The sequence below is a fragment of the Camelus dromedarius genome, unplaced genomic scaffold (assembly GCF_036321535.1).
Source record: "Camelus dromedarius isolate mCamDro1 unplaced genomic scaffold, mCamDro1.pat HAP1_SCAFFOLD_140, whole genome shotgun sequence".
NCBI classification, from domain to species: domain Eukaryota; kingdom Metazoa; phylum Chordata; class Mammalia; order Artiodactyla; family Camelidae; genus Camelus; species Camelus dromedarius.
The window spans coordinates 1686897-1696430 of record NW_026989773.1 but is presented as its reverse complement, the minus strand read 5'-3'; positions in this window follow the sequence as shown (position 1 = coordinate 1696430).

The following is a 9534-nucleotide window of genomic DNA, read 5'->3' as shown; positions in this document are numbered from 1 at the left end:
AACTCCATTCCATACATATATATGGGGAGGTACTAGCTCCAACTCGGTTTGACAGTGAAAACTGCAGGAACATCTAACCGGCACTAGGAAACAGACTGAGAAAGCAGAGAAAAAGTGTCTCCTGCAACCCGTTCCCTTGGTGCTAGATGAACGAACGTCTCTCCACTTGCTCAGTTCTGATAGATAAGTTTGTGTGAAAGCCGCCCTTCACCTAGCTTGTTGGGAACACAAAGTTTCTTTTCAGTTGCAAACTCCATTCCATACATATATATGGGGAGGTACTAGCTCCAACTCGGTTTGACAGTGAAAACTGCAGGAACTTCAAACCGGCACTAGGAAACAGACTGAGAAAGCAGAGAAAAATGTCTCCTGCAACCCGTTCCCTTGGTGCTAGATGAACGAACGTCTCTCCACTTGCTCAGTTCTGAGAGATAAGTGTGTGTGAAAGCCGTCCTTCACCTAGCTTGTTGGGAACACAAAGTTTCTTTTCAGTTGCAAACTCCATTCCATACATATATATGGGGAGGTACTAGCTCCAACTCGGTTTGACAGTGAAAACTGCAGGAACTTCAAAGCGGCACCAGGAAACAGACTGAGAAAGCAGAGAAAAAGTGTCTCCTGCAACCCGTTCCCTTGGTGCTAGATGAACGAACGTCTCTCCACTTGCTCAGTTCTGAAAGATAAGTGTGTGTGAAAGCCGTCCTTCACCTAGCTTGTTGGGAACACAAAGTTTCTTTTCAGTTGCAAACTCCATTCCATACATATATATGGGGAGGTACTAGCTCCAACTCGGTTTGACAGTGAAAACTGCAGGAACTTCAAAGCGGCACTAGGAAACAGACTGAGAAAGCAGAGAAAAAGTGTCTCCTGCAACCCGTTCCCTTGGTGCTAGATGAACGAACGTCTCTCCACTTGATAGTTTCTGAGAGATTTGTGTGAGTGAAAGCCGTCCTTCACATAGCTTGTTGGGAACACAAAGTTTCTTTTCAGTTGCAAACTCCAATCCATACATATATATGGGGAGGTACTAGCTCCAACTCGGTTTGACAGTGAAAACTGCAGGAACTTCAAACCGGCACTAGGAAACAGACTGAGAAAGCAGAGAAAAAGTGTCTCCTGCAACCCGTTCCCTTGGTGCTAGATGAACGAACGTCTCTCCACTTGCTCAGTTCTGAGAGATAAGTGTGTGTGAAAGCCGTCCTTCACCTAGCTTGTTGGGAACACAAAGTTTCTTTGCAGTTGCAAACTCCATTCCATACATATATATGGGGAGGTACTAGCTCGAACTCGGTTTGACAGTGAAAACTGCAGGAACTTCAAAGCGGCACTAGGAAACAGACTGAGAAAGCAGAGAAAAAGTGTCTCCTGCAACCCGTTCCTTTGGTGCTAGATGAACGAACGTCTCTCCACTTGCTCAGTTGTGAGAGATAAGTGTGTGTGAAAGACGTCCTTCACCTAACTTGTTGGGAACACAAAGTTTCTTTTCAGTTGCAAACTCCATTCCATACATATATATGGGGAGGTACTAGCTCCAACCCGGTTTGACAGTGAAAACTGCAGGAACTTCAAAGCGGCACTAGGAAACAGACTGAGAAAGCAGAGAAAAAGTGTCTCCTGCAACCCGTTCCCTTGGTGCTAGATGAACGAACGTCTCTCCACTTGATAGTTTCTGAGAGATTTGTGTGTGTGAAAGCCGTCCTTCACATAGCTTGTTGGGAACACAAAGTTTCTTTTCAGTTGCAAACTCCAATCCATACATATATATGGGGAGGTACTAGCTCCAACTCGGTTTGACAGTGAAAACTGCAGGAACTTCAAACCGGCACTAGGAAACAGACTGAGAAAGCAGAGAAAAAGTGTCTCCTGCAACCCGTTCCCTTGGTGCTAGATGAACGAACGTCTCTCCACTTGCTCAGTTCTGAGAGATAAGTGTGTGTGAAAGCCGTCCTTCACCTAACTTGTTGGGAACACAAAGTTTCTTTGCAGGTGCAAACTCCATTCCATACATATATATGGGGAGGTACTAGCTCGAACTCGGTTTGACAGTGAAAACTGCAGGAACTTCAAAGCGGCACTAGGAAACAGACTGAGAAAGCAGAGAAAAAGTGTCTCCTGCAACCCGTTCCTTTGGTGCTAGATGAACGAACGTCTCTCCACTTGCTCAGTTCTGAGAGATAAGTGTGTGTGAAAGACGTCCTTCACCTAACTTGTTGGGAACACAAAGTTTCTTTTCAGTTGCAAACTCCATTCCATACATATATATGGGGAGGTACAAGCTCCAACCCGGTTTGACAGTGAAAACTGCAGGAACTTCAAACCGGCACTAGGAAACAGACTGAGAAAGCAGAGAAAATGTGTCTCCTGCATCCCGTTCCCTTGGTGCTAGATGAACGAACGTCTCTCCACTTGCTCGTTTCTGAGAGATAAGTGTGTGTGAAAGCTGTCCTTCACATAGATTGTTGGGAACACAAAGTTTCTTTTCAGTTGCAAACTCCAATCCATATATATATATGGGGAGGTACTAGCTCCAACTCGGTTTGACAGTGAAAACTGCAGGAACTTCAAACCGGCACTAGGAAACAGACTGAGATAGCAGAGAAAAAGTGTCTCCTTCAACCCGTTCCCTTGGTGCTAGATGAACGAACGTCTCTCCACTTGCTCAGTTCTGAGAGATAAGTGTGTGTGAAAGCCGTCCTTCACCTAGCTTTTTGGGAACACAAAGTTTCTTTTCAGTTGCAAACTCCATTCCATACATATATATGGGGAGGTACTAGCTCCAACTCGGTTTGACAGTGAAAACTGCAGGAACTTCAAACCGGCACTAGGAAACAGACTGAGAAAGCAGAGAAAAAGTGTCTCCTGCAACCCGTTCCCTTGGTGCTAGATGAACGAACGTCTCTCCACTTGCTCAGTTCTGAGAGATATGTGTGTGTGAAAGCCGTCCTTCACCTAGCTTGTTGGGAACACAAAGTTTCTTTTCAGTTGCAAACTCCATTCCATACATATATATGGGGTGGTACTAGCTCCAACTCGGTTTGACAGTGAAAACTGCAGGAACTTCAAACCGGCACCAGGAAACAGACTGAGAAAGCAGAGAATAAGTGTCTCCTGCAACCCGTTCCCTTGGTGCTAGATGAACGAACGTCTCTCCACTTGCTCAGTTCTGAGAGATAAGTGTGTGTGAAAGCCGTCCTTCACCTAGCTTGTTGGGAACACAATGTTTCCTTTCAGTTGCAAACTCCATTCCATACATATATGTGGGGAGGTACTAGCTCCAACTCGGTTTTACAGTGAAAACTGCAGGAACTTCAAAGCGGCACTAGGAAACAGACTGAGAAAGCAGAGATAAAGTGTCACCTGCAACCCGTTCCCTTGGTGCTAGATGAACGAACGTCTCTCCACTTGCTCAGTTCTGAGAGATAAGTGTGTGTGAAAGCCGTCCTTCACCTAGCTTGTTGGGAACACAAAGTTTCTTTTCAGTTGCAAACTCCATTCCATACATATATATGGGGTGGTACTAGCTCCAACTCGGTTTGACAGTGAAAACTGCAGGAACTTCAAACCGGCACCAGGAAACAGACTGAGAAAGCAGAGAATAAGTGTCTCCTGCAACCCGTTCCCTTGGTGCTAGATGAACGAACGTCTCTCCACTTGCTCAGTTCTGAGAGATAAGTGTGTGTGAAAGCCGTTCTTCACCTAGCTTGTTGGGAACACAATGTTTCCTTTCAGTTGCAAACTCCATTCCATACATATATGTGGGGAGGTACTAGCTCCAACTCGGTTTTACAGTGAAAACTGCAGGAACTTCAAAGCGGCACTAGGAAACAGACTGAGAAAGCAGAGATAAAGTGTCACCTGCAACCCGTTCCCTTGGTGCTAGATGAACGAACGTCTCTCCACTTGCTCAGTTCTGAGAGATAAGTGTGTGTGAAAGCCGTCCTTCACCTAGCTTGTTGGGAACACAAAGTTTCTTTTCAGTTGCAAACTCCATTCCATACATATATATCTGGAGGTTTAAGCTCCAAATCGGTTTGACAGTGAAAACTGCAGGAACTTCATACCGGCACTAGGAAACAGACTGAGAAAGCAGAGAAAAAGTGTCTCCTGCAACCCATTCCCTTGGTGCTAGATGAACGAACGTCTCTCCACTTGCTCAGTTCTGAGAGATAATTGTGTGTGAAAGACGTCCTTCACCTAACTTGTTGGGAACACAAAGTTTCTTTTCAGTTGCAAACTCCATTCCATACATATATATGGGGAGGTGCTAGCTACAACACGGTTTCACAGTGAAAACTGCAGGAACTTCAAACCGGCACTAGGAAACAGACTGAGAAAGCAGAGAAAAAGTGTCTCCTGCAACCCGTTCCCTTGGTGCTAGATGAACGAACGTCTCTCCACTTGCTCAGTTCTGAGAGATAAGTGTGTGTGAAAGAAGCCCTTCACCTAACTTGTTGGGAACACAAAGTTTCTTTTCAGTTGCAAACTCCATTCCATACATATATATGGGGAGGTACTAGCTCCAACTCGGTTTGACAGTGAAAACTGCAGGAACTTCAAACCGGCACTAGGAAACAGACTGAGAAAGCAGAGAAAAAGTGTCTCCTGCAACCCGTTCCCTTGGTGCTAGATGAACGAACGTCTCTCCACTTGCTCGTTTCTGAGAGATAAGTGTGTGTGAAAGCCGTCCTTCACCTAGCTTGTTGGGAACACAAAGTTTCTTTTCAGTTGCAAACTCCATTCCATACATATATATGGGGAGGTACAAGCTCCAACTCGGTTTGACAGTGAAAACTGCAGGAAATTCAAACCGGCACTAGGAAACAGACTGAGAGAGCAGAGAAAAAGTGTCTCCTACAAACCGTTCCCTAGGTGCTAGATGAACGAACGTCTCTCCACTTGCTCACTTCTGAGAGGTAAGTGTGTGTGAAAGCCATCTTTCACCTAGCTTGTTGGGAACACAAAGTTTCTTTTCAGTTGCAAACCCCATTCCATACATATATATGGGGAGGTACTAGCTCCAATTCGGTTTGACAGTGAAAACTGCAGGAACTTCAAACCGGCACTAGGAAACAGACTGAGAAAGCAGAGAAAAAGTGTCTCCTGCAACCCGTTCCCTTGGTGCTAGATGAACGAACGTCTCTCCACTTGCTCACTTCAGAGAGATAAGTGTGTGTGAAAGCCGTCCTTCACCTAGCTTGTTGGGAACACAAAGATTCTTTTCAGTTGCAAACTCCATTCCATATATATATACGGGTAGGAACTAGCTACAACTCGTTTTGACAGTGAAAACTGCAGGAACTTCAAACCGGCACTAGGAAACAGACTGAGAAAGCAGAGAAATAGTATCTCCTGCAACCCGTTCCCTTGGTGCTAGATGAACGAACGTCTCTCCACTTGCTCAGTTCTGAGAGATAAGTGTGTGTGAAAGCCGTCCTTCACTTAGCTTGATGGGAACACAAAGTTTCTTTTCAGTTGCAAACTCCATTCCATACATATATATGGGGAGGTGCAAGCTACAACTCGGTTTGACAGTGAAAACTGCAGGAACTTCAAACCGGCACTAGGAAACAGACTGAGAAAGCAGAGAAAAAGTGTCTCCTGCAACCCGTTCCCTTGGTGCTAGATGAACGAACGTCTCTCCACTTGCTCAGTTCTGAGAGATAAGTGTGTGTGAAAGAAGTCCTTCACCTAACTTGTTGGGAACTCAAAGTTTCTTTTCAGTTGCAAACTCCATTCCATACATATATATGGGGAGGTACTAGCTCCAACTCGGTTTGACAGTGAAAACTGCAGGAACTTCAAACCGGCACTAGGAAACAGACTGAGAAAGCAGAGAAAAAGTGTCTCCTGCAACCCATTCCCTTGGTGCTAGATGAACGAACGTCTCTCCACTTGCTCAGTTCTGAGAGATAAGTGTGTGTGAAAGCCGTCCTTCACTTAGCTTGATGGGAACACAAAGTTTCTTTTCAGTTGCAAACTTCATTCCATACATATATATGGGGTGTTACTAGCTCCAACTCGGTTTGACAGTGAAAACTGCAGGAACTTCAAACCGGCACCAGGAAACAGACTGAGAAAGCAGAGAAAAAGTGTCTCCTGCAACCCGTTCCCTTGGTGCTAGATGAACGAACGTCTCTCCCCTTGCTCAGTTCTGAGAGATAAGTGTGTGTGAAAGCCGTCCTTCACCTAGCATGTTGGGAACAAAAATTTTCTTTTCAGTTGCAAACTCCATTCCATACATATATATGGGGAGGTACTAGCTCCAACTCCGTTTTACAGTGAAAAATGCAGGAACTTCAAAGCGGCACTAGGAAACAGACTGAGAAAGCAGAGAAAAAGTGTCTCCTGCAACCCGTTCCCTTGGTGCTAGATGAACGAACGTCTCTCCACTTGCTCAGTTCTGAGAGATATGTGTGTGTGAAAGCCGTCCTTCACCTAGCTTGTTGGGAACACAAAGTTTCTTTTCAGTTGCAAACTCCATTCCATACATATATATGGGGTGGTACTAGCTCCAACTCGGTTTGACAGTGAAAACTGCAGGAACTTCAAACCGGCACCAGGAAACAGACTGAGAAAGCAGAGAAAAAGTGTCTCCTGCAACCCGTTCCCTTGGTGCTAGATGAACGAACGTCTCTCCACTTGCTCAGTTCTGAGAGATAAGTGTGTGTGAAAGCCGTCCTTCACCTAGCTTGTTGGGAACACAATGTTTCCTTTCAGTTGCAAACTCCAATCCATACATATATGTGGGGAGGTACTAGCTCCAACTCGGTTTTACAGTGAAAACTGCAGGAACTTCAAAGCGGCACTAGGAAACAGACTGAGAAAGAAGAGATAAAGTGTCACCTGCAACCCGTTCCCTTGGTGCTAGATGAACGAACGTCTCTCCACTTGCTCAGTTCTGAGAGATAAGTGTGTGTGAAAGCCGTCCTTCACCTAGCTTGTTGGGAACACAAAGTTTCTTTTCAGTTGCAAACTCCATTCCATACATATATATGGGGAGGTTTAAGCTCCAAATCGGTTTGACAGTGAAAACTGCAGGAACTTCATACCGGCACTAGGAAACAGACTGAGAAAGCAGAGAAAAAGTGTCTCCTGCAACCCATTCCCTTGGTGCTAGATGAACGAACGTCTCTCCACTTGCTCAGTTCTGAGAGATAATTGTGTGTGAAAGACGTCCTTCACCTAACTTGTTGGGAACACAAAGTTTCTTTTCAGTTGCAAACTCCATTCCATACATATATATGGGGAGGTGCTAGCTACAACACGGTTTCACAGTGAAAACTGCAGGAACTTCAAACCGGCACTAGGAAACAGACTGAGAAAGCAGAGAAAAAGTGTCTCCTGCAACCCGTTCCCTTGGTGCTAGATGAACGAACGTCTCTCCACTTGCTCAGTTCTGAGAGATAAGTGTGTGTGAAAGCCGTCCTTCACCTAGCTTGTTGGGAACACAAAGTTTCTTTTCAGTTGCAAACTCCATTCCATACATATATATGGGGAGGTACTAGCTCCAACTCGGTTTGACAGTGAAAACTGCAGGAACTTCAAAGCGGCACTAGGAAACAGACTGAGAAAGCAGAGAAAAAGTGTCTCCTGCAACCCGTTCCCTTGGTGCTAGATGAACGAACGTCTCTCCACTTGATAGTTTCTGAGAGATTTGTGTGTGTGAAAGCCGTCCTTCACATAGCTTGTTGGGAACACAAAGTTTCTTTTAAGTTGCAAACTCCAATCCATACATATATATGGGGAGGTACTAGCTCCAACTCGGTTTGACAGTGAAAACTGCAGGAACTTCAAACCGGCACTAGGAAACAGACTGAGAAAGCAGAGAAAAAGTGTCTCCTGCAACCCGTTCCCTTGGTGCTAGATGAACGAACGTCTCTCCACTTGCTCAGTTCTGAGAGATAAGTGTGTGTGAAAGCCGTCCTTCACCTAGCTTGTTGGGAACACAAAGTTTCTTTTCAGTTGCAAACTCCATTCCATACATATATATGGGGAGGTACTAGCTCGAACTCGGTTTGACAGTGAAAACTGCAGGAACATCTAACCGGCACTAGGAAACAGACTGAGAAAGCAGAGAAAAAGTGTCTCCTGCAACCCGTTCCCTTGGTGCTAGATGAACGAACGTCTCTCCACTTGCTCAGTTCTGATAGATAAGTTTGTGTGAAAGCCGCCCTTCACCTAGCTTGTTGGGAACACAAAGTTTCTTTTCAGTTGCAAACTCCATTCCATACATATATATGGGGAGGTACTAGCTCCAACTCGGTTTGACAGTGAAAACTGCAGGAACTTCAAACCGGCACTAGGAAACAGACTGAGAAAGCAGAGAAAAATGTCTCCTGCAACCCGTTCCCTTGGTGCTAGATGAACGAACGTCTCTCCACTTGCTCAGTTCTGAGAGATAAGTGTGTGTGAAAGCCGTCCTTCACCTAGCTTGTTGGGAACACAAAGTTTCTTTTCAGTTTCAAACTCCATTCCATACATATATATGGGGAGGTACTAGCTCCAACTCGGTTTGACAGTGAAAACTGCAGGAACTTCAAAGCGGCACCAGGAAACAGACTGAGAAAGCAGAGAAAAAGTGTCTCCTGCAACCCGTTCCCTTTGTGCTAGATGAACGAACGTCTCTCCACTTGCTCAGTTCTGAAAGATAAGTGTGTGTGAAAGCCGTCCTTCACCTAGCTTGTTGGGAACACAAAGTTTCTTTTCAGTTGCAAACTCCATTCCATACATATATATGGGGAGGTACTAGCTCCAACTCGGTTTGACAGTGAAAACTGCAGGAACTTCAAAGCGGCACTAGGAAACAGACTGAGAAAGCAGAGAAAAAGTGTCTCCTGCAACCCGTTCCCTTGGTGCTAGATGAACGAACGTCTCTCCACTTGATAGTTTCTGAGAGATTTGTGTGTGTGAAAGCCGTCCTTCACATAGCTTGTTGGGAACACAAAGTTTCTTTTCAGTTGCAAACTCCAATCCATACATATATATGGGGAGGTACTAGCTCCAACTCGGTTTGACAGTGAAAACTGCAGGAACTTCAAACCGGCACTAGGAAACAGACTGAGAAAGCAGAGAAAAAGTGTCTCCTGCAACCCGTTCCCTTGGTGCTAGATGAACGAACGTCTCTCCACTTGCTCAGTTCTGAGAGATAAGTGTGTGTGAAAGCCGTCCTTCACCTAGCTTGTTGGGAACACAAAGTTTCTTTGCAGTTGCAAACTCCATTCCATACATATATATGGGGAGGTACTAGCTCGAACTCGGTTTGACAGTGAAAACTGCAGGAACTTCAAAGCGGCACTAGGAAACAGACTGAGAAAGCAGAGAAAAAGTGTCTCCTGCAACCCGTTCCTTTGGTGCTAGATGAACGAACGTCTCTCCACTTGCTCAGTTCTGAGAGATAATTGTGTGTGAAAGACGTCCTTCACCTAACTTGTTGGGAACACAAAGTTTCTTTTCAGTTGCAAACTCCATTCCATACATATATATGGGGAGGTACTAGCTCCAACCCGGTTTGACAGTGAAAACTGCAGGAACTTC